The sequence below is a fragment of the Lichenostomus cassidix genome, chromosome 2 (assembly GCF_008360975.1).
Source record: "Lichenostomus cassidix isolate B80296 chromosome 2, HeHo_3.0, whole genome shotgun sequence".
Classification (NCBI taxonomy): domain Eukaryota; kingdom Metazoa; phylum Chordata; class Aves; order Passeriformes; family Meliphagidae; genus Lichenostomus; species Lichenostomus cassidix.
The window spans coordinates 109153029-109176382 of record NC_139482.1 but is presented as its reverse complement, the minus strand read 5'-3'; the positions used below and the strand labels follow the sequence as shown (position 1 = coordinate 109176382).

The 23354-nt window shown below is 37.6% G+C and overlaps 1 protein-coding gene and 1 long non-coding RNA gene across 5 annotated transcripts in view; both read left to right on the top strand.

Moving 5' to 3' along the window:
* NOL4 (nucleolar protein 4) overlaps positions 1-23354 on the top strand; it is a 191900-nt gene that overhangs the window by 113406 nt on the left and 55140 nt on the right. The window lies entirely within an intron of this gene.
* LOC146441959 (uncharacterized) lies at positions 4098-9483 on the top strand. Its single transcript, XR_014850100.1, has 3 exons — positions 4098-6765; positions 8904-9016; positions 9245-9483. It is a non-coding gene; the product is annotated as an uncharacterized LOC146441959 (long non-coding RNA).

Here is a 23354-nt window from a genome sequence, read left to right as displayed (position 1 = left end):
CAAATCATGCATCCCGACACCTTCTTCAGAAAATCTTTATGAAAAACTGTTTATCTTTATGGCTTGCTTTTTTTCCTCACAAACCTGCATGTTATGGAAAATATTCTGAGCAACTGTAGTCTCAGCCTGTGTACACACCCCAGTGCTGGATTTACTCAGTACTTTGAGTTGCACAGGGAGGCCCAAACTGGCTGATATGAACGCTATTTTCTTTTGCTTCAGGGCAGATCATTATAATGAACCTTTTATAAGCCCATCACCCAAATATTGACAGACACACAGGTACTTTTGCCTGAGGTGGGTGGTTGCTTTTGCCATCACTCTTGCAAATACACAAGTAAGCTTGGCAGAGATAGAGAGGAGTCTTAATGTGAAACTCCTTTATAGCTAAGACAAGAGCATAACCTAATGTTGAATTTCCAATTTGAATCAGTTCCAACTCAGATGCAAAAAAAATTTACCAAAAAAATGCTAAAAATCCATAATGAATTGAGATGACAATCAAAGCCGTCTCATTCTTTACAAATTTTAAGAAGCCAGAATCATCCCCCACATCAATACATTCTTTCACACTTGCTGTCATCCTACCCACTCTATACTGCCAACAATATGCAGATTTGTCTCCCCTTTTTGTCCTAGTGAAACTCATGTTGATGTTTACAGTTCATTTAAGTATATGATTAATTAGATATGCAGTAAAGATTTTCAAATATAGAATAAAGACTTCAGGAAGAACATAATCCTGGGATAAATGAAATTTGTCAGAGATTTGTAAGATGAGTTAGGGAAGAAAATATCTGGTTTCAAAGTGAGGGGAAATATATTTCAATTACTGGGCTAACATTGGAGGAAGAAATACATTTTGTTTCCTCCAACTTGTACAATGTCCCATTTAACCTGCACAAGATGTTATTTGCTTGGGATAGTCAAGATTGTGAAACTCAAAGGCAAAGGAATGAAGCTAAGAAGATCTCTTGGCTGACATGTTCTGATAGATAACTCTGTATGTGCTGCTGAATTAAGATCAGAAGGAGCTATTGAGATAAAAATGGTAGTTTTCCCATCATATTTTCTTTGAAAATGTGACAGCTAATAGAGAAATCTTTTTTGAAAGTGGTTACTTCTTTGTGGAGGTTAATTTTTTAGAATATTCATCTTGTCCATGCCTATTTGAAGCAATTATATGTTTATACTGTAGGGAAAGTTTCCTAAACAGTGGTCCCATTCTGCAAAAGTCTTGGATGTCAAAACAGGAATACTTTACATTTTCCTAAAATCGGGCCTCTCTAATGGACACAGAGGACGTAATTAGTGATTTGTAAGAAATGTAGAGTTTGGGGGTTTTTTATAATAAATCAGGTTTTCTTGCTTGAAAAGACTCTGATAAATAACTGGGGATTAGATAACCCTGTGAACAAATTCAAACAACTAGAGTATATTATTTAAAGAATGATTGGTTCAGTCACTTCAGAATATGACTTTTAAAGCTGCTGTTTGTAACACTTTTTAAACAAGTATGACATTTCAGTGGACAGTTTTACTTTGAATATTCAGTTCCAGGCAGTGAGTATGTGTGGTAATCTGTTCTTTGTACAAAAAGACGATGAGCTGAGTGCAGTGGAGAGAGTTGCCAAATTGTAACAACCTTGAAATCTGGTCCAAAATGTTTTGATATTCACTGAAAAAATGTTGTGCAAGGACAAAATGGGTTTTCATAATGTTAAATACATATATGTACATCTGTGTACATATATGTGTATGTATATAGACTTTATACTGATGCTTTTATTAAGCTTATATTAGGAAACAGATCCTCCAGTAGGACCTAAATGTTCACAGCAGCAGAAATTTCTACAACCATTTAGGGCTAAACCAAAGTCTGTGAAATTTTGCATAGCTGCGAAAATATATCCGTAAGTTTACCTTATCAGAGCTGGGTCTTTGTACTACAAAAGACTTAGAAAATATTCATCAGCAAATGCTCTGCAAATGCGGTTCTATGAATTCAAATAGTTAAGTGCACATATAAATATTTTAGATTATTACTTATGAGTGATACCCTACTGGGTTTTTATATGACTGTGGTGAAGTGTCTGTAGCCCTGAGATTTTTTATTGCTGATTCTTTTGTTGTTGCTACTTCCTGGACCATATATTTTGTTTAGAAAAATTACTATATAGCTTTATCTCTTCTTCATTATTTATTTCATTAAATATAGTAAGCCTGCTTCTTTTAAATGATTTTGTCTCTTCTGCATTTGGATAACGTAGTTATTGTAATACAGTATGAGAAAACAGGCTTTTGATCTCACCAGTCAGCTTACATTGTGCCATTATTCTACCTGGATTAATAAATAGTCTGTTATGCCTCTACTGCAAGGGGCACTCCTAATATGAAAAAAAAACTCTCTTTGGAATTTCCCAGATAGAAACGTGTGCTACTGATCATAAATGCCTAGGAGATGCATTAAAATGAGGTAACAAGGACAACACACGTGCCCATTTTGTCCAGATACCTACTGATTGTGAACAGGTGGTTTTGTTTCTTTCTACCAGACAAAATTTCTAATAGAAAGTTGGGCACTTTGAGTCCCTCTGGATGTATGGTAGGCTAAGTTAATATGCATTATGTTTAGCTCAAGTATGTAATTGACTGCTTGAAGAATTGCACAAGATTAGAAGTTTTTCCTCTAGGTCTGAAAAGTAAAGCATAGTTTTAAAGGAGAGAACAGTAAATAATAATTGCTGCATACCATGACCTTTAATACTGCATTCTTATGTGCATGTCAATTTAGTTACAGTTGTTCACAACAAGGCAGAGCTTTCATGTAGTCTCTAAAATGAAAATCTTTCTGTCTCTCCTTTAATGCTGGCCTTTTGAAGTGCTTCTCAAGCTTTTTTCTACAGCCTGATGTAAAGAACAGTGTTATTGTCATGGGCCACTGCCTGGGGCTGTTTGCTTCCAGCAATTGCAGCTTCAAACCGGTTATAATGGATGTATCTACTCTATGGCAGGTCAGTTTGGCACGCTGTCTGCTTCTAACACAGGCCCCACTCTGAGAGGGTATTTAGAGGCTGTAACCTTGTATGGTGTCTGAAAGCCAGAAGCCTATATGAGGTGCTGGGTAAAGTTTGAAGTTCCTACACAATACTCTACTTAAACCTTTAGTCATCTTCAGTGGTTAGTTCAGCTGTAGGATTTTGTAACATCTGTTTTGCTGGAGCTCATCACTACCAAAGGAAACCAGGCATGACTGTCCAAGCAGCCTGACCTGTGTATGCAGTTATACAGATAAGCCTGTTGGCATCTGCTGGTGAATCCATCTGGTTTCCACAAGTGCACACAAATTTAGCCACAGGTAGACACCATCTACAAGGAGCAAGGTAGAGTCTCAATGTATTTCTTTCTCGCTCTCTTTCCTTTTAAAAGCTATGATTGTATCTTAGCAAAGGGTAGAAGGTCATTCCTTATATGCAGTGAACATCATCACATCTGACATTGTGTTTCTGAGGCATGTGGAGTTCACTGCCTTTCTAGTTCCCATCTGTCTGTATTTCTGTCTGCAGGTTTCCTTGGGGAAATGGCTGTGGTCAGAAAATAATGGAGCATATGGTTTTTTCTAAAGCAAGTAGAATCTTTAGGAATTGCAGTGGGCTTTTGTAGAGACTAATAGAGGCTTATTGAGAAACTTAGGAAGTAATTTATTAAAAAAAAATTGCAAGTGAAATGTGAAACAAGTGTGCATGTACGTGAAGCAAGAGTTAAAATGCAGACTTTGGGAATTTGCATGTTATTAAGAATAGTGTTGGAGATGTTGGTTTGGGGTTTTTTTCTGTCTTTTTTTTGTACTTAATAATTCAAATTTTTTTTTTTTCCATTGTCATTGACTACTTATATTCAAGTGGAATAGACAGGTTTCAGCTGAATGGCAACATTGTCATGTGGTACTTATATGATATAGTTACCTCAGACCTATGCAGGAGGGAAGCTGGAAAGGTTAAGATAAGTGTCTCTTCTTCTTTTGAGGATTCCATTAAACTCTGCATGTTGGCTTTTTTTAGTACAAAGAAGATGCCCTTTTGCCCATCTAGTTTATTTTGCCAAATGCCCAAGTTAATTAATCTGAATTGAGAGTTTAGCCTGTCAGAAAGGAACTTTTGATTCTAGCTCATCTCTCCTCAGAACTTTTCATCATCTCCCTTGCTTGAAGTTGGATCTCACTACCCCGATATGGCATAAGAGGAAAGTAGACTTTGTTTTGTTTGTTCTAACAGTTATATTTTATTTCCTTTCCATGGTCAGATAGAAAGTGTTAAAGCAATGCCATATTTTACTGACTCCTGTTTTCTTGATGCAAGTATCTCAAAAGTCTGCAGCCCAGGGGATTACAGCCTTATTTTATGGCTTAATTGTTAGGACTAGGAAGAGACTTAGCAAGAAATACTGTTTGCTACTGTAATAACTAACTTATGAGGAGTGAAGCAAAGTCTAGTGAAAGGTTTAGGCAGGACATGTTACTACAATTAGTGGCATACTAGATTTTGAGCAAGCAACAACAGGAGTGGGGCAGAAGGCAAAGCCAGCATTATGCACACTCTGGAGCAACAAGATACCAATGCAGAATGAGTCTGCAGCTCGGCAAGGGTCCAGTCTGCTCTCATCATTCCAACCACAGCACTGAGGACAGGATGGTGACATCTTCCAGCTTTGCCTTAATTGTTACCCGATGGATTCCACCACTTCTGCTTTACACTAAATCCATGGAAATAGTTTGTACTGAGATTTAAAAGTGAAAATGATAAAATAATCCAGCCCTGCCACCCTTGTGTGTAGGTGATACAGGGCTATGTCTTTTGTCTTGCATCTCACATCTTTGGTGTGTGAAGGCAAGCTCAAGTGTTCTGTTGTAGCATATATCTTCTTTCTCTGCTATGCTCAAGTTTGTGCAAAGGTAACAGGCATGTCAGTGCTTTTCTCTTCTTAGGAGATGAATACACTGCAATAGAAGAAGATAAACCCATTCTCTTCTATGTGTGGAGAACAGTAATGAAAGGAGAACAAAAAGCGTATGCAAGCTGTTTTGTAACCTCCTGTTTTTTTCCTACCCACTCATCTGCAAATAAGCCTGTTTTTTTCTCTTAAACAATGAATTGCGTCTTCATGCATAGGGATTTTATAAGTTGCTCTCAAAAAGTCTAACTCCTTTATGTTTTACTTTACCATTTTATCTGACACCTTGATTTTACCCTTCCCTTCTTTTAGAAAACAAGCAGGCTGAGCAAATCAGTTTTCTGCCTCCAAAAGTCAGCTTATTTGTTATTTGGATAAAGCATGCTTGTTCTGTGAAGAAAAAAAGGTGTTCTCTTTTGCTGCCCTTTTGTAGGGAGGTTGTTATAGGCCACTGAGAAGCTCTTTGGAAACAAAAAAGTTTGATGTTAGTTCAGTGGTTTAATAAGCACTGTTTAAGCACTGTTCAAATGTAAGAACCGTGGTTTTATAGAGCACTGTTTTTTCCAGCCTTGAATCTTCTGATTTTGGGGGGTACCCATAATAAATGGCTAAATAGATCATTGTTTTGAAGAGCATGGTTTTCATGCAACTACAGCTGCATGAAAAAAATCAGTGTTTTGTTGGTCAGAAAATATGAATTCTGTAGTGTTCTCTAACAGTAACATTCATCAAAGTCCTTTGTCTGTGTTAACATCAGTTCTATGCCTAATTCTTCCCATTGGAAGTATATTTTGTAGCAGATTTTCATGTTCAGTCAAAGCTCTTGAAAATGAAATTGATTTCCTGCAGGGCATTCATTACAATGGTGCAACTTCAGATCAATTAAACCAAAGTTGATGATACTACTCCACATTTACATACCTGTGATGGAGAATACAGTCTGGCTCCATATGTCTATGAAATCCCAGCTAATGTAAAACTGGCATGGAAGAGAATAAGCTTTAATGTGACCTTTTATAAATTTTCTGAGAAGTTTTTTTTTAAAGGAAGAAGTGCACATTGGTCAAGTGTCAGAAAGTGGTGCTCTTGATTCCAGATTGCATGTGTGTTACTCACAGATCCAGCTGTCTATCCTCATTTATTTTTACCTTTGGAGTCTTTGGACATTCATGTCAAAAAAGAAGCACTTGTACATGAAGGAGACGCAGGACTTTCTTCAACTTGGTTTTAGTGGACATCTGTTCAGACATGAGAGAAAGCTATCAAGTTCCTCTGCAATCAGTGAGGTAAGGTATGAAATTACTACTTCCCTCCCTGTTTACAGCCAAGAGTGTTTTATAGCTCATCAGTCTGGGAACACAAAGTACCTTTCAGGCAAACTCCTGTTCAGTTCAGCCTGGATTTGTTCCCAACAGACACTTTCAAGGCTGGCCTTATTACAATCCCTAACTCTTTTTTTTGTGGGTTTTTTTTTGTGGTTTGTTGGGGTTTTTATCCCACTAGGAAGGAAATTGGAGTTGTGTTGATGTCCTACCACTTCAAATTATTTGCTGCACCTTTTTCTTCTTCTTCTGTTATTACATATGCAGCTCCTCTGCCAACTAGAAAAAGACTGAGAGCAAATCTTGCTCTTGGAAGATTAAACACTATTTGATGGTAAATTGACCAAGATATAATGGGGCAACAAAATTGCTACCTACTGTGATTGTGCTTAGTCTTAATATTATTTACAGTTAATGAACTGTCATTTTTTTATTTTTCAGATGCCGAGGTTGAAGAGCTGATCCTCAAAACTAATCTGTGATGAATGGCTTGGTAATTGGCTACTTTCTACATACATTACACTCCTTCAAAACTATATTGTTATTCAAGAAGCTGATAATCATGAATGTTACTCCTAATTTTTTCTTTCTGGTATTGAATTATTTTTTGTGTGCCAAGACCAGTCCTGTGGAAAGAGAGGAAGGAAGTCAAAGGTTTTTTTTTTCTTTAATGACATTTATAACAATATATTGATGAGATTTAAAATAAATACGATTTTTATTAGTTGTCTTACAACTCACTTTCTAATCTTGTCTTTTGTTGAATGAATGCCAGTAGTCAAATGTCTTGCTGAATGCTTGATACACCTTCAAGCTGTGTTTTTGTGTGCTCTCCGTGGCAATTGCTGAGAATTATTAATTATGTTAGAACCCTGAATGCTTTTTTTTTTTTTTTTTTTGCTTATTTGTGCAGCTGGATTTGCTGGGTGATGTGAGAGAAGAGGTCAATTTTTTAATTCAGGAAAGACGGAAAGACAAGTAGAATTCAACTTTAAAACTATTTAACTATTTTTTTCTCTTTCATCTTTCTTTTTGTTGCTTGCCTTTTGCTACTTCAGCTTTTTCTAGTAATTCTCCTCCATTATCCTCCACTTGCTTCCAAAGACTCATAGGAAGAGAAGACCCATCTTAAATTTTGGTTTTAGGAACAAAATAATGGATATAGATAACAGTGTTACTTCCCAGAAAATAGGACTGCGAGGAATTAACTTTAATTACTGAGTCTAGTCCTCTGTAAATGAGTACCTGGGTAATAGACACTTACTTCAGGAGGATATGCAACAGATCAGTTCACAATGTCCACAAAATTCTGATTAATAACTTTCAGCCTTATAGAAAACAACAGTGGTACAGCTGTAACATGCCACGGAAAGCAGTGAGGAACTGGAATCATGGTTGATGTCCTAGATCCCTACAACAACAAGGGATTTGCTAGATGGATTTCCCAGATGGTCTCTAGCAGTATCTTATTCCCCACAGAATGGGGAGTGAAAAAGAACAACTGCCAATAATCCCTATCAGTCTGCTTGAGGTTTTGTCTGCCATATGTTTCATCAAAACATCCTGCTTTGTATTTCATCTCTAACAGTGACTGATTTTGAATACTTCACAGAAACAATTAAAAAACCAGCATCTACATTAGTTAGTGAGGCAGGGAGGGGAAAGTGGTGTAGGTAGGCATTGAAAGCTGTGAAATGTTTGTTATGTTTATTAAACACAGTCAAAAGACAGCAATCAAATAATTTTGCAAAATGAGTGGTAATGAATAAGCGACTGTTACAAATATTACAGAATGGTATTCTTGCGCAATCAGTAAAGGATCCTGGAATTTGGTATTTGAGAGTTGTGTAAACAGTCAACATTGGTGTTTCACTGGGAACTGATGAAAGAGTATGAAAATATAGAGCCAAAGGTAGGGGTCTGTGAATGATGTGAGTTTTCATTTCACCCTGTAAGTGTGGCATGCCATGAAACATTTTAATACTGGATGAATTCCATATGCATCTCTAGAGTTTTCTCTAAGCTGCTGCTTCTTGGAGCCCACAGTGTTTCTATGAAATACAGCAGCTGTTGCTTGGATCTTGGCGTGGTACAACTGAGTATTTCCCATATAGATGCCTCTTCTCATCAACTGCTTTGGTCAGACTGTCATTCTTAATGTCCCTTCACACCTATTCAGTCTGTGTTTTCTAACTCTTCTCATCATGAATATGCCATCAGCTACCCCCAGATCTGATGGGAAATGATACATGCTGTTCTCTTCATATACATGCATACACACACACTTTATATATACATATATATATATTTATGTATTTTTCCCTTTGTCTGATGAGAACAGTCATATCCAGCGGCCATGAACCAAAGCTGATGGAATCCTACAGAAGAATCAGGAGAATGCAAAGAGCTCATGTTGTTAAGGCACCTGCAATGATACAAACGTAACCTCTGTGTTCAGGTGCTCCAGCAGACAAGAGTGTGATTGACTTTCATGAGTGTTGTAATTAACATTGGGATGAAATCTTGTATCTTGCATCTGACGCCATGTTATATTTTGGTAGAGGTCATGGAGTAATGTGTTTCCTCCTCTTGTGTTTCACATGGCTTTTGGGAATTTCCTGACTCCACCAGGAAGATCCCTTGCAGAGCTATTCAGAATTTCTGCCCTGTACCTTCTGCCATTGAGCTCCTGGGCTGCATGGTCTCAGGATTAATGAAAGAATCTGCACGAAAAACAAGGAAAGGTGAGTTGATTTCCTTAGGGGTTACCATGAATGGCCCCTTTATGGCCTGTCCTCAGTCCACAACATTATAAAGTGAGCTGTGTATTGGCTCTCTAAAGGACGCATGTATATTCTTTACGCCTTTTTTACTGAATCAGTGATATGTGTTTTTTTGGACCCCCTCTGAATGCATTTATCCTTGTCTCACTTTGCACATTTAGTCATACGCTCTTAAAAAATCTTTTGCAGATGGAGCCCCGTGGGACTGGACCTGTTTCAAAAGCTGTATTAAATGACTAAAATAAAGGTTTTGAAAATTTCTGTTTCCCCCAGTGTGTTGCTTAGCAAGAATAACTGTGCTTAGTGGAAAAGTAGTCAGATGAGTCTGTGGCATGTGTGCCGCCTCACACCCTCTTGGCTCAGCTGGGAGGTGGAGACATGAAGGAATGAGATACAGGCATGTTTTTGGAATATTCTGCTTGTGCCCGTTGTGCCTTAAAGATGTCTCACAAGGTTGATGCTTCTCTATGGTTCGTTAGAAGCTTTATAAAATCCACCTCTATACATAATCATTCAATTAATTGTCCATCCTGCTTCCAGGAAAGCCATAATATACAGGTTTATGTAATATTGGAAAAAGATATTGGAATTCCTAATGGATCTGAATGAGTGACAAAACACTGAGGAACTGAAAAATCTGCTCTTGTTAGAGATAGAGCAGCCATGACTTTATCACAGATCTCAGTGGTTATTGCCAGTCAATGGATTGTCGTCTCTTTGGAAGGCAAAGTTATTAAAAGACTCAGTAGATGAAACTTTTTCTTTAGGTTTAGTTTGGAATTGAGATAAAACATTTTTACAATGATTGTAACAATCCATTCATACGAAACTAATTTATCTTTACACAAAAATGTCTACGTAAGGTAGGTGTTCTATTTATAAATATATGTACTAATTATTCTGAAAGTGTATGTGGCATGATTGTGTTATTGAGGAAAATGGTGACAACAGTTCCCTCCTGTTCAAGAGCTGGGTGGTCATGTTCTGTGGTTCTGTGCATCTGTAGAAGTGTCTTGAATGCTTCAAGAACCAAAATGTCTTTCAGCATCTCAGACTCCCAGTTGCCTAGCCTAAGCTTTGAGAAACCTGGCCTAAATGTCTGAATTTCATAGTCTTAAGTACTTAGCCCTGCATACATCTGGTTTGGGATATGAACCCGAGGACAATATTTATTTCTACTACACTCATTATGCCAGTTCAAGATCATTCTATGTAGTATAAGACATAAGTAGTTTTTAAAGACTATCTCTAAACTCTGCAGAGATAATTCTTTATCGTCATTCTTCTTCTTTTTTTTTTTTTTAAATATAAAATTGGCAGGGACTATGCTGCTTTGCTTTTAGCCTGTTTCTTCTTTCCTGTTTTAAGATTTTGATTTTATTTGATTGTTTAATATTTAATGCTTACTTTACAATGATGTTTACAGTACCTAGAACTTATATCTAGGGCTATTTATGTCTAATAGCAAATGAAAAAAAAATAGACTGTGTAAGTCTACTGTTAGCTGTGAGTCAATAGGACTTTCCTGTCCATGTAACATAGGCAATGTCAGTCGTGGCAGCATCTTCAAAATTTTTCTCCACTTTTTGCTGTTTTTTCCTAGTTGAAAGTTTTGTCCTTGTACTGCATATGATACTGCAGTGTTAATTTTTACATTTGTCATTTAACATCTATAATTACTATGGGTAATACAAGTTTTATTGTAATTCTGTTTCTAAGAAGATAATTCTGCATAATAACTTTATACATGAATAAATCGTTTATACCTTCATCAATATTTTAATTGACAGAAGTTCCTATATCTTAATTCTTTGGATTTACATAACACACTTGGGATTCTGAAAACATCAATAAAAATAAACCAGCTTAACATTACATTGGTCCTGTGAGGCAAGCATGTTCTACCACTGTCTACTGATTAGTAAATACAGGCATGGCATAATTCATTGACTTTCCCAAAGCAAATCAATCAATTTCTCAAGAAAAGCTGGAGAAGCTATGTGTTTCCTGTGTGTTATAGCTGAACATTAATCACAAAACAAATCCTTATCTCCAGACATTACTGTTCAGTTAGGGTAAAGAATAGCCATTGGAAACTTTCCTCTGGTTTTATTAGCACAGCTAAAATTCAAAAGAGGTTTTTAAAATGTTTGTTTTAACTTGGGCTTTACTGGATCTATGAAGAATACATATTCACTGATGGTTGTGATAAATCTTTCCAGGCCTCATCATAAAAGCATGTTTATCTATGCACAAGAGAGCCTGTGGACTACATTGTTAGTACTTGTGTGAATAAACCTTAATTGCCCTAAAGTTGAATGCTTTCTTTAGATTCAGTCATACAGCTGCCTTCTTCAGTGTATTTACATAATGCAGAAGTCAGCAGCTGTGGCTGTTCATCCTGGCTTTAGGTAGCAGAATGGGATTCAGTTGCATAGAGATGGCGTTCAGTACCCTTGCAGGGACCCCAGGGCAACCTGTGCCCAGCATCACCTCTCTGGAAGGATGTGTCTCTCACACTGGCCCTGTGTGAGCTTTGCCAGTACAGTACAGTGCTCCTAGTCCATCCTGAGACAGCAATGGGGCTCAGTTGCCTTTCATCTCATCCTCTTGTTCCATTTCAGGCTGTCTTGCCATGCTGGCTCTTCTCTTGACACTCAAGTAAGTTTGGGGTACTTTGGTAAAAACTGCAGTTAATTCCATGTGCATTAATGCTGTAGTTTCTTTTATATTTCTCAGGCTAGAAGACAAACATTTAGCCCCTAAACTTCTCTAAATGTGTCTCAGAACATGATTCTGGCCTTGCAGAGCTGAAATGAATACAGTCATTAATTTGTTGATTGAACTAAGTATTGAGTATGTAGCCCAAACAGAGAGAACTGCAGGAGGATGAGGCTGTAGAAGTGCTAGAATAATTGTCTGTAGCTATTTAGCAGTGGGTATTTTTCTTTTTAATTATTAAAAAAGGTCAAAATCAAAATAATAGTTCAAGTCACTGAAGCATTGGACTTCATATCTGGGTTTTCAATTTATGTACAAAATATGAGTATGTATCTGCATCTGTATACCTGTATAAAGCAAGATGTTTCACTTCCTCCTTAAATATTACTTCTTACCACACAATCCATATTTCACAACTCTTTATTTCATAAAGCTTGCTTGGCTGAGTGCTCTCCTGATTGCTGAATTTATGTCCTGCTTAATAGGTCTGTGTACTTTCCATGTGTTTCTGGCAAGTGCTTTTGATAGTGTGTTTTTATACTCTTTTTCCAGCAGCCCATTTTCTAAAACTCATATGCTTCACACATCAAAGCCATGTGGACACCAAGAGATCCTGCAGTAACTTCCACATACAATTACTGGTGTTACAGCAGCTGGGCACTGTGTTTGCCATTCACTGTTTTGGGCAAGTGTTAACTGGAAGCTGTAAGAGAAAACACAGGAAGATTTAAAAATTAAGAGCCTTTTTTCTTTAAATATCAAGGAATATACAGACATGAGGGCCAAGACTAACATCTGCGAATGCTCTAACACTTCTAGTGTTCTGCAAAGTTGTTCTGCTGCAGGTCAGAGGCAAGGTGTGAAATAGCCTCCTTCCTTCCTTCCTTCCTTCCTTCCTTCCTTCCTTCCTTCCTTCCTTCCTTCCTTCCTTCCTTCCTTCCTTCCTTCCTTCCTTCCTTCCTTCCATCCTTCCTTCCTTCCTTCCTTCCTTCCTTCCTTCCTTCCTTCCTTCCTTCCTTCCTTCCTTCCTTCCTTCCTTCCTTCCTTCCTTCCTTCCTTCCTCTTTGTCACCAGGACATGACATTTTCACTGCCATGCAGCCATTTTAGGCCCTCACTTTGTTGGCCTGTTTCTTCTTATTGGCACAAATGACTTTATATTCTTACCTCCTGTCTCCTGGGGTGTTGTGAGCTCTATCTTAATCAACCTTAGAAGTTAATCCAAATCAACTATATTGAGATTTGCTACATAATTACTTATTGAGAGAATTAAGCTCAAAAAGTGGATCAACTCTGTATGGTGATCTCTTTGTACAGGATTATCCCAACAGATGATCTCATGACTTTCAATATCTCTTCTTACACTTCTGCCAGAAGCAGAAGTTTCCCTTGTTACCTCTGCTACAATACATGAAGGCAACAGCTAATGGAGGAGTCAGAAAAGCTGCCCATTCAAAGTTCAGTTCATGGTCTGAGTTTTACATTACCACTGTCTTAGTTCAGTGACATTTTCTTGTAATTGTTCATTTCAGAAAAAACCCCCCAAACCCAAAACACTTGCAAAGACAATTTATTGATAAGAACAAGCGGTGAGATTGGCAAGAATAGAAGATATTTCCTTTGGGAGCATGCATTACAGGTCATAGCTTTACCTCTGATAAAGTATCAAAGGGAGGAAAGATTCTGAAACTGAGGAGAAAAACAGAAAAAGGTTTTGGAGACTTGACATAGCAGATGGCAGGGCTGCTGGCAGTAGCAGGTCCCAGTGACCAGCAGGAAAGCAGGAGGGGATGTGCAGGTTGCAGCTCAGTGCAGGAAGGGCAGGGAGCAAGCCGGGAGCAGCCTGGGCCATCCTTGGCCCCAACTTGCTCATGGTATAGTTCAGCTTCAGTGGGGCTCCTGGGAAGGGGCATGGAGCTGGAGGTCTTGGGAGAGGTGGCCAGAAAAAAGTAAAGGCCAATAGTGCACATAAGGTCCTGATGAGGACATGGATTAATGACAGAAAGTGTAAGAGGGTTTAAGTGGCATTGGTACAAAATATAATGTTAGCTTCAGAGCCCATTTCTATCTCACATGGGAGGACTTGTATTTACTCTGCAAGGGCAGATTTCCATGGGCTGTTCTCAGGCTACAGCTGGCTATCTTACAAAGTAGAGATTTTTTTTTTTGTCTTCAGTGGAAAGGTAGATATGGGCAAGCAAAAGGAGAGCATTTAATTTCAAAAATTAATGTGCCTCACTAATCCTACCCTAAAGCCTTTCCTCCTACCAGGAAAAAAAAAAAAAGTAGACAATACCTTACCTTGAATTAGTTAATTGAGGGCAGTGCGGTTTTCAGTGATCAGATCAAGTGAAGGACCAACCATTTTTGGTGTGCAAAGTTAATGTGTAAATAGTGTTTCCATAGCTCCAGTTATTTAAAGCCAGTGAAACATGATCTCTGGAAAACATAAGGCAGAAATCTTGAAGTTTGGTCCCATTATGGGTTGTGTCTCTCTCCTCCTGACTATTGAAAGGCTGAATGACAAATAGTAAAAATTTTTTATTTTAGTTTGTAAACCTGGGGTTTTGCAGTTTGAATAAAATCTGGGATTGTCCTAAAATTCACATGGAACTTTGATTAAGCATATAATGGAGAATTAATTAGCAATTCAAAACTACTGGATGGTCCATTTGTCACCCATGTCTTAGAACAGGGCCTTGGAAGGCGGTGCATTAAAAGAAATATGTCTGTGCACAGACATTCTGCTTCTTATATTAGTTTACCTCTCATAGGTTTGTTAAATAGAAGCAGATACCTGGAAAGTTGTGTTTTTACAGAACATCATCTTTTCCAGAACATCATCTTTTCCAAAGTTTTTTGTGAAAGTGATTTCATGCTTTTCAGAGATTTTGTATAATCATAAATTTATATTTTTTGCCTTCAGTCAGGCTGTGACTTTAAATTATACTAAATAAATAAAAAAATATGATCTCCCAAACTTATTCAGTCCTTTGAACTTCTTAATAATGCCACTTGTACATATATCCAGAAAATTAATAGTGTATTATAGCACATAATGCTATGGAAGTGGCTAATAAATATGGGATTCTTCTCTGTATGGCTACCTCCCACACATCACTTTGAAATTCATTCTACCTAGAGCCATAATTTGCAAGGTATTTGTTAGATCTTTTCAAAATATAGCTTTCCATAAAAATACATTTAGATGCAAAGTGTTATTTAGAGATTTTATGTCAGACTGTTCCTGTTTTACTTATGTCCCAGGTAAAAAATGTTTTTTAAAATCTTGGCTGCCAGGAAAGTTTTATACAGAAAAAAATAGTGTTTTGCCATCCATATGGTGCAGTTTATTCTATCAATGTGGAAAGGTGTTTGTTGCTACTTGTTGTCTTGATTTTGTTTCCAAAGGGGGTGTTTTATGCTCTGTCAGTTTTTCTGTCCCTGAATAACCTTTGAAACTAATTCCACAAGGTAGTAATCTTGACAATGTTGAGTTGCTGTGAGTTGAAAAAATCTGCATTTGGCTCAAGTAGAAAACTCAGGGTACTGCTTTCATGAGGGGCTTAGACCTTCGAGAGGCAGATACTACTTGGGCAATGAGTGATCTCCCAGCCCTCAACAAGCCACAAACTCCTGCCCTCCAAAAAGTGAGAGAGATGAGGAATGAAATGGAGAAGACATGCTGGTGAGACTTGGGGATCTCAGATATATGTCAGGTTTCTTCAGTTCTACACTTTGAAGATAAACTGGTTTAACTATAATATAGTGGATATCTCTGTGTAGGAATCAGTGAGCAGATTTTAAAGCTACTCCTTTAGAGGACTGTGTAGGCTGTGACTGTCAGCATGTCATGTCTCTGTATTTTGTTTGGTTTTTATGGCACTGTTGAAAGCATATACTACATAGAAAAGTTCAGTATCTTGAACCTTTATCATCACATTTATTTAAAAACATCAGTACTGGAGCTGCAAAATTTCTTGACAAAATCAAAGAGGTCATACTTGCCCGAGAAAACCAGTTTCTAAATGCTTGCATTGCTTGTGTGGTGTTACTTTTTAATAACAGAAAACAAAGCTATTAGCATCCTGTGCCACACATCCTTGTATTCAAATAGAGTCCTGCTATAGGTACACACTAGGAAAGTGGAACTTTACTAGTTATCCTTGCCTTTCAGTTTCTAAAATTAATTCCTGCTCAGGAATTAATAAAACCTGCTCAGCTTTTCTGATTTGTGGCCTGACTGCACAACAGAGCAGAAACAATGCCAGTTCCAGTGAGTGATAGGGGATGTTCACAGAAAACTCTTCTGTCCCTCAAATTCTGTGCCTCTTGTATTTGAGTTTAGTAAAATGCAACAGATGAGAGTTACATTCTGTATTCATGCTCCAGAAGCATCTCAGCCTGTAGATCACAGCACTGCATGCCTTGAGCTCAGGTAGGGCTCTGTGAAAGGGGAGATTGGGAGAGCACACAGTGTAGGTTGCTGCACCACGAGAGGGTGGCCACTTTCTCAAAACAGACCTAATGACTTATTTTAATTTTTAAAAATGTATTCTATTTTGATTTCCTCTTTATTCTTTAATTTCATCAATGAAAGCTAAGGATGGAGCAGTAGTCATACAAAATAAGAAAGCAAATAGAAAGGGACAACAATTTCTGAAACTTTAGGCCAATTCAGATCCAGATCTAAAGTCTTCAGCTAGTTCTCTTCATGTGATAAGCTGGCTTAACATAAGATCAAATCTCTTTTTCCTGAATTCAGTGGCAGGGTGCAGAAGATGAAATAATTTGGGTTGAGGCGTGATACAAAGCGGTTTTTACAGCTGTTCAGGTCTCCATAATCAGCTATTAAGTTGAGTTATGATATCAATATGAGAAAATGCACTGTCTGCTCTGATTTATTCAATTTTTCTGGTATAATTCTAGCTGGTTTTCCTCACAGAATTCTTCCTCTACAATAAGGTAGGTTGAATGTGGTCTTTGGAGGAGGTGGAGTTTTGCCAAATAGGATTTTTCACTCTTCTTTATTCTCTGCTAGGGGAATTCTCCATTGCAGGATGGTGATTTACTTAGCTAAAGTGAATGCATGTAACTAAGTGGTCCCTAGAATTTACAACTCAAAATATATTCCTTAATAGAAGGTAAATATTGCTTGTTGTAAATGAGTTTGAGCTTTTACAGACCAAGTCTATTAGATCATCTTGGAAACTTCATTGCTGCTTGATGGCTGTATGATTCCCTCTAACTGAACTCCAAGTACCAAGTGACAGAACCATTTTACAGAAAACAAAGATTATTCAACCAAAAGAAATCACAGACAGTATTGGGGCATGGAATCAAGTTTGTAAGTGCAATTTCCTTTCTAAACTGCAGCTGTTCTGGGAGCTTACAGTATGACATGCTATCCTGGAGGAAACTGGCTGATTCTCTTGTCACAAGCCTGAGAATTTAACAGGTAGCATATAAAATCTCAGGGCTCATTTATGACCAGGCCAACCAAAAGCTCCAGATCACTTTTGTATCAAATATGTACTGATGTTTGTACAAGTTGGAGAGTGCTGTACTTTCTTGGGCAGGTAAAGTTATGGATTACAATGAGAGTTTCTGGTTTCTTCAGGCTGGTGCCATGGAAGTTATCACCCAATAGAGAGACTTAATGATATTGGTAGGGATTTAGGACACTACCATGATCTGTCTGATTCTTCTGGGGAAGAGCGTTCACTCTTAAAAACAGCTGTCTATTTTGCTAGAATTGACTGCCTGAGTAGTTTGAGCAGCAATTGCCTTTTCCATTGGGAGACATGTTTAATGTTTTTCATAATATTGTTCTCCATCCTCCATCCCCCATCCCCAAAATGGCAGACCATGTCTTTAACAGAAGCACAGTCAGCATAGTTTTAGAACTGAAAGATTCTTTTGTTGTTTCTGTTTCTTCCTGCTCTTTTTGTACTAGTCCTAAGGGTACATTGGTCTGGAGAGCTAATAAGTAGAAACTGTCTTTATGACGAACTCTCCTGCAACATTTTTATGACTGCTGTCATGTGCTAACCTCAAGCAATGCCTCTGGCTTACTCTTATGAGAAATGTTTTATTTATCCTTCCCTAAACAGAGAGGGTCAAATTAGATGCTTTTCTTACAAGATTTACTTGATTTATGAGATGCATTTCTTTAAGATTTATTTGTGCTAGATAAGTAGGGAACTAATCAGTAATCTATTCCATCAGCTTTAGCTACAGACATCTCAGCTGCTCCTCTGTTACTCAGACTGTTGCAGACTTGGAACAGCAAGTTCTTGGAACAGGAACCCTCCCTCCTGGTTCAGAAGCCCTGTGTTCATCTGTCCCCTCCTGTTTTGTCTCAAGTTTTAAATCTACCTACCTGGTCCTTAAGCAATAATAAGGCCATTAACCTCTGTCTCCCAGGGCTACTTACTGAGACAATCCAGCTGATTTACCTCCAGAGAGCTTTTTAAATCTTGCTAAAGATTGATGCTATAAGCAGGTGGAGGCAAAAGGCCAAAAGGAAAAGCAAGAACAAGCATTCCCAGGTTGTACCCCATACTTCTCTGTAGGTAATATGCTCCTCTCTTGCATATGCAAAATAATTGTGTTGTGTCCCTGTTGTGTTCCTAGCTTTTCCCTAGAAATATCAGTCTTTATTATGTCATCTCATTACCATGATCAGTTGTAAATGGTTATTCAGTAATGTACTGTACATTCCTGGCATTAATCAATTTGCTTTGCTTTTTTGCACGAGTCTGTCTCTCAATATGTTACCATTACTAGTTTTTTTTCATTTTTCTCCCCCCTTTAATCTGTACTTTTAAAGATGTAAATGATTGGTCAGAAGAAGAGGAGTGACAGGACTGTCTCCTCTCGCCTGTTCTGGCACAGGATTGTCATGACTGAGCAACACAAACTGTAGGAGGGAGGGTCTAAATTTCACTTAAATGATGGAGACAGATGAGTTGGAGTTCCCTCCTCCACTGCTTCTATGAATTGATTTTAATCTCCTTCCCAATTATTTTCACTTATGCTGTGCTCAGACTGGAAGGGAGACAGGTGTGAGAATTTCTGAAATGCCATTGTGTAGGAATGAACTAGGAAGAGGAAATCAGCACAGGGAAGAACTTACGGTGAATTCAGAAAGAGCACACCAAGAAAGGTCCATCATCAAACCATTTTCCTCTCTCATCCCAATCATCACTTTTACCTCCTCATTATTTCCATCTGTTGTGGTATGCACTGTGTATTCCTTTTCATATGAATTAGGATACAAAATGCTGCTTACCATTCTGTGCTAGAAAGTACAGGTGCACAGCTCAACATATATGTGTTTAATAAGTCCAGCTGCTGTGTGACCTTAGGCAGACATTATAGGGAGTTGCTGAGTTCCTGGACATAAAATATCATTCTTGCCAGTCTTGACAAGACTGGAACAGAGGCATCCTTTGTCTTTGTTGCTTTCTCTCTCTTTACCTAGTGAAAACAAGTCCTTCTCTCCCTGTCTGCTCTTCTTATGGCACACAAATCCTACAGTGATGGTTTATTATTATTTCTGCTGCTGGTCTCTGGAAGTTTCTTTTGAAACTTTGTACAACCTGGAAGCCTCTTACGTACTTTCCATCACTATCTTTTCTAGGATACATAGGGATGGGGAGCAAGGTGAGTGTCAAAACCCAAAAATCAGTCTTTTCTCCTTGATTCCTGATATAAATCAAACTCTTCCATTTGCAAATGTGTTTGCTCTCTGGGAACATTTTGTTGCTTTAAAGGAGTAGAAAACTATAATGGAAGAGCGTGAGGAAGAAAAAGGCAGTGAATTAAAGTCTACATTCTCTGTGGTCGTAGTTCTCTTAATGAGACTTCACCTGTAGCCATAGATTCAATTCAAGGAGTCTTGTTTATGAATAAATACATAGTTTAAAAGTGTAGATTCATGTTTTGGGACTTGAGGAAATAACCTTATATTTCATAGAATCATGGAATGATTTGGGTTGGAAGGAACTTTAAAGGTCATGTGGTTCCAACCCCCCTGCTGTGGACATGGGCACCTTTCACTAGACCAGGTTGCTCAGAACTCTGCCCAAAGTGGCCTTGAACACTTCTGGGGATGGGACATTCACAACTTCTCTGGACAACACTTTCCAGTGCCTCACCATCCTCACAGATTTTTTTTCTAATACCTAATCAAAACCAATTCTCTTTCAGTTTGAAGCCATTCCCCTTTGTCTTGTCTCTACATGCTCCTGTAAACTCTCAGTCTTTCTTGTAGGCTCCCTTCAGGTACTGGAAGGCCACAATTAAGTCACCCTGAAGCCTTCTCTTTGCCAGGCTGAACAAACCCAATTTTCTCAGTCTTTCCTCATATGAGAGCTGCTCCATCCCTCTAATCAACTTGGTGTCCCTCTTCTGGACTTGCTCTAACAGGTCTATATATTTTTGTGATTGAAGAAGAAAACATTTTATTGCACTCTTTTGATGTCATAGCTTAAATTTATGGCAAGAGGAAGCAGAGGGAAATTTCGGGAGGAAGAAGTGAAGGGAATAGTGTGAGAGACAAGAGAACAAATCGAAAAGAGATTGAAGCAAAAAGAATTAAAGGCATAATGAGTTCAAAGATGTAGAATGAAAAGATTATGGAGAAAGCAGCATGAAAAAAATGGCTTAAACTGAACCGAAGGGCATGAACATATAGCAAAGAAGAAAAGATTATAGCAGTTTTCTAGTTAATTGTAGGTGTTTCACAAGTGGCCTATGACTAAACTGGTGAATTGCATGTGCTCTGTATTCCCTGATTTGTATTCCTCACTGCTAAAGTGAGGAAAGGGATTCTTCTTAGGTTTTCTGGCAGCAATATGCTCAGGATTAAAACGGAGTATCCAGTGATGCCATGTTGACAAGAAACCCTGCTGTTCTGTATTTATGACAACATTATTCCCCTGTGTACAGATACCCACAAGAAATTAAAATCATAGAAAACAAACAGTATGCTTAGCACACTTAAAAAACTACACAATAAATTATATTGCTCCTGTATCTCAGTTCCTCCTTTTGCTGGTATTGGCTTCTTGCCTAAGTCAGACTTTAGAGGCCATTGCAGTATTCAGCAGCTACTTCTCTTTTGAAAGCTGGAAGCCGTTTGTGATATTTTCAAACAGGGGTAGCAGTGTTGGTCAGCAAGTGAGATCTTTAATAAATAGACTGGGTTTTGTCAGGGATTCTGTTGTTTTCTTGCTGGAGAGTTCCTAACAAACTTGACTGGTTTTTACTCATTGACATGTTTAGTTATATTGGGACAGGCTACAAAGAGGGGAGTGAGAGTCTTCGAACTTACATTGTAATTGTCATTGTGATATTCAGGTTTTATAAATGTTCCCCATTTTAGTTACTTCCTGAATGTGTTGCCTGCATTACAGGTTTCATTCTCAATTTAAATAGAATGAAAAGAAATTAATAGTCTGGTATTTTTGCAAAATATTTTGTAGCTCCTACCAGCCAGTTGTCTAACCATTGACCAAAGAATTGCTGGTCGAAAATGCTCATTGCCTGCCTGTAATGTGAACCTTAGCAGTCACTGAAGAACATTCCATAAGAAAAATGTTCACTAATCCTCATGTAAACTGTTGCTATTTTATTTCAAAAGGAAAGCAAAACTCCCCAAACCCCGACAAAGGCAAAGCTGTGGAATCTGGATGGAAGCTGTAAAGATTTTTAGCAAAAAGTCAATATTTCACCAAAAATTGGACATGATAGCTTTCCAATAGAAGTTTTAGGTTGATGGATTTTGCCAAAAGCACAAGAACTGTATGGGGCTCACTCAGGGTCTTGGTGTTGCTAAGCTATGATACTACCGGCAAAATATGCTACTATTGTCCTTAGAAAATCACTGATGAAGTTTTCTTTACTTTGATAATAAAGTAAGACTGGTTTCTTTTGGGTTTTTTCCCGTTTTGTTTTTGCAATGTAAGATCTTAAAAGAGTATAAATTGATTCAGATCTTCTGGTTTGATTTTATGAAATGTTTAAATACTCTGTTGGCACATGGTTTGCAGAAATGCAGAAATTTGTGATGGAGCTTTCCTATATGGCAACCTGTGTTTCTCAAATTCTCAGAAACTCTGTCAGAGCCTTTTAGAGCTTCAAAATAGCAGTATATGCTGCCAAAAATAATTTAATCTTTTATTTGAGTCTGTCACCATTTCGGTTTGACTTTTCAACTCCCACAAAAGACATTGTATTTTTTCCCAAAGACACAGCAGCCTCATTTTGCAATATGACTAGTTATTGGTGGTTATATAACTAAATTCTTTTAGTATTTGGTTGAAAAATGTGTCTTCCTACATCAGCGACAGGAGTTCTAGAAGTTCATTAATAAAACAACTTTTCATAAAATAAAAGCTGTAAGAGGTAGGCAGGTCTCCTGCTCTGTTAAATCAGCTCTGCTCTGGTACTCTCAACACTGGTCTACTAGGGTGACTTGGACATACTTATTCTGATTCCCCCAAGAATTCTCGTCCTCTAGAATGTCTGGGGAAGGAACAGGAGCTTTCCTGAAGATGCTGAATCAGGTAATAAGAGATTGGTTGTGGAAAAATTAAAAAAAAAGCTCTTTAAACTATTGCCTATGAATATACTTTATTCTACTTGACTGAGAAGTCTTGGTTACCTCTCTGTTTTTACTCTCTACTAAATTTTTAATTTCTGTTAGAACAAAGTTATGTATTTTGCTGTTGGCCAATACCAGTGAGGATAGACCTACGGTAGACTATATATTAGCTAAAAGGAGAAAATAGCACAGGAAGATACTGTGTTTCAAGGAGACTTTCAATTCTTTCTTATCTTTCAATTATCCGAACTTCTATTTATCCAGATAAAACCCACTGGAATGAAAGTGTCTGGGTAATTTATAATTTCCTAATTGCTAATAAATGTGCTTCTGTTGAAAGGAATATTATAAGCAAACATAATATGTCATAGAGTGGAAAATAACTGAGAAAGAACAAGCAGATAGAAATAGTCACTGTTCTCTCAGGGACTACTGTAAAAAAAATTACTCTGGAGAGAAGTAATGTCAAAGATAATTCAGAGACCATATCAAAGATAATTCAGGAGCAAAATCTTCTTATTTCTTAGTTTTTGTTGTAAATAACTGAACATTTTGTTTCTGGAAGTCACATTGTTAACACAGAGCAAACACAATAGATTTTATAATATTTCAGTGTAATACAAGTTTTGTGTAAAGAAGTCCTACACAATCTACTTAACATAACACTCAACATTAGATAACACTTTTATAGAGTCAAACCTATGAAACTCTAGCTTTCAGCTCTCCATTCTTCTAGTAAAAATGCTGTTGTCCTCATGCTCCAAATAGCAGAATTGCACACAATGATGCTTTCCCATTATCATGGGTGAAATTTTATAAAGGAACTTGAAAGGCCAATTATGGTGTAACAAGGGAAGCAAACTGGTAATAGTCAGATTAAAAGATATGGGTAAGATGAACAAGTATGTGATGAGTTTATAAAAATTAGGTTAATTGGATCTTGAAATAAATGGTGAGATGCTGGAAT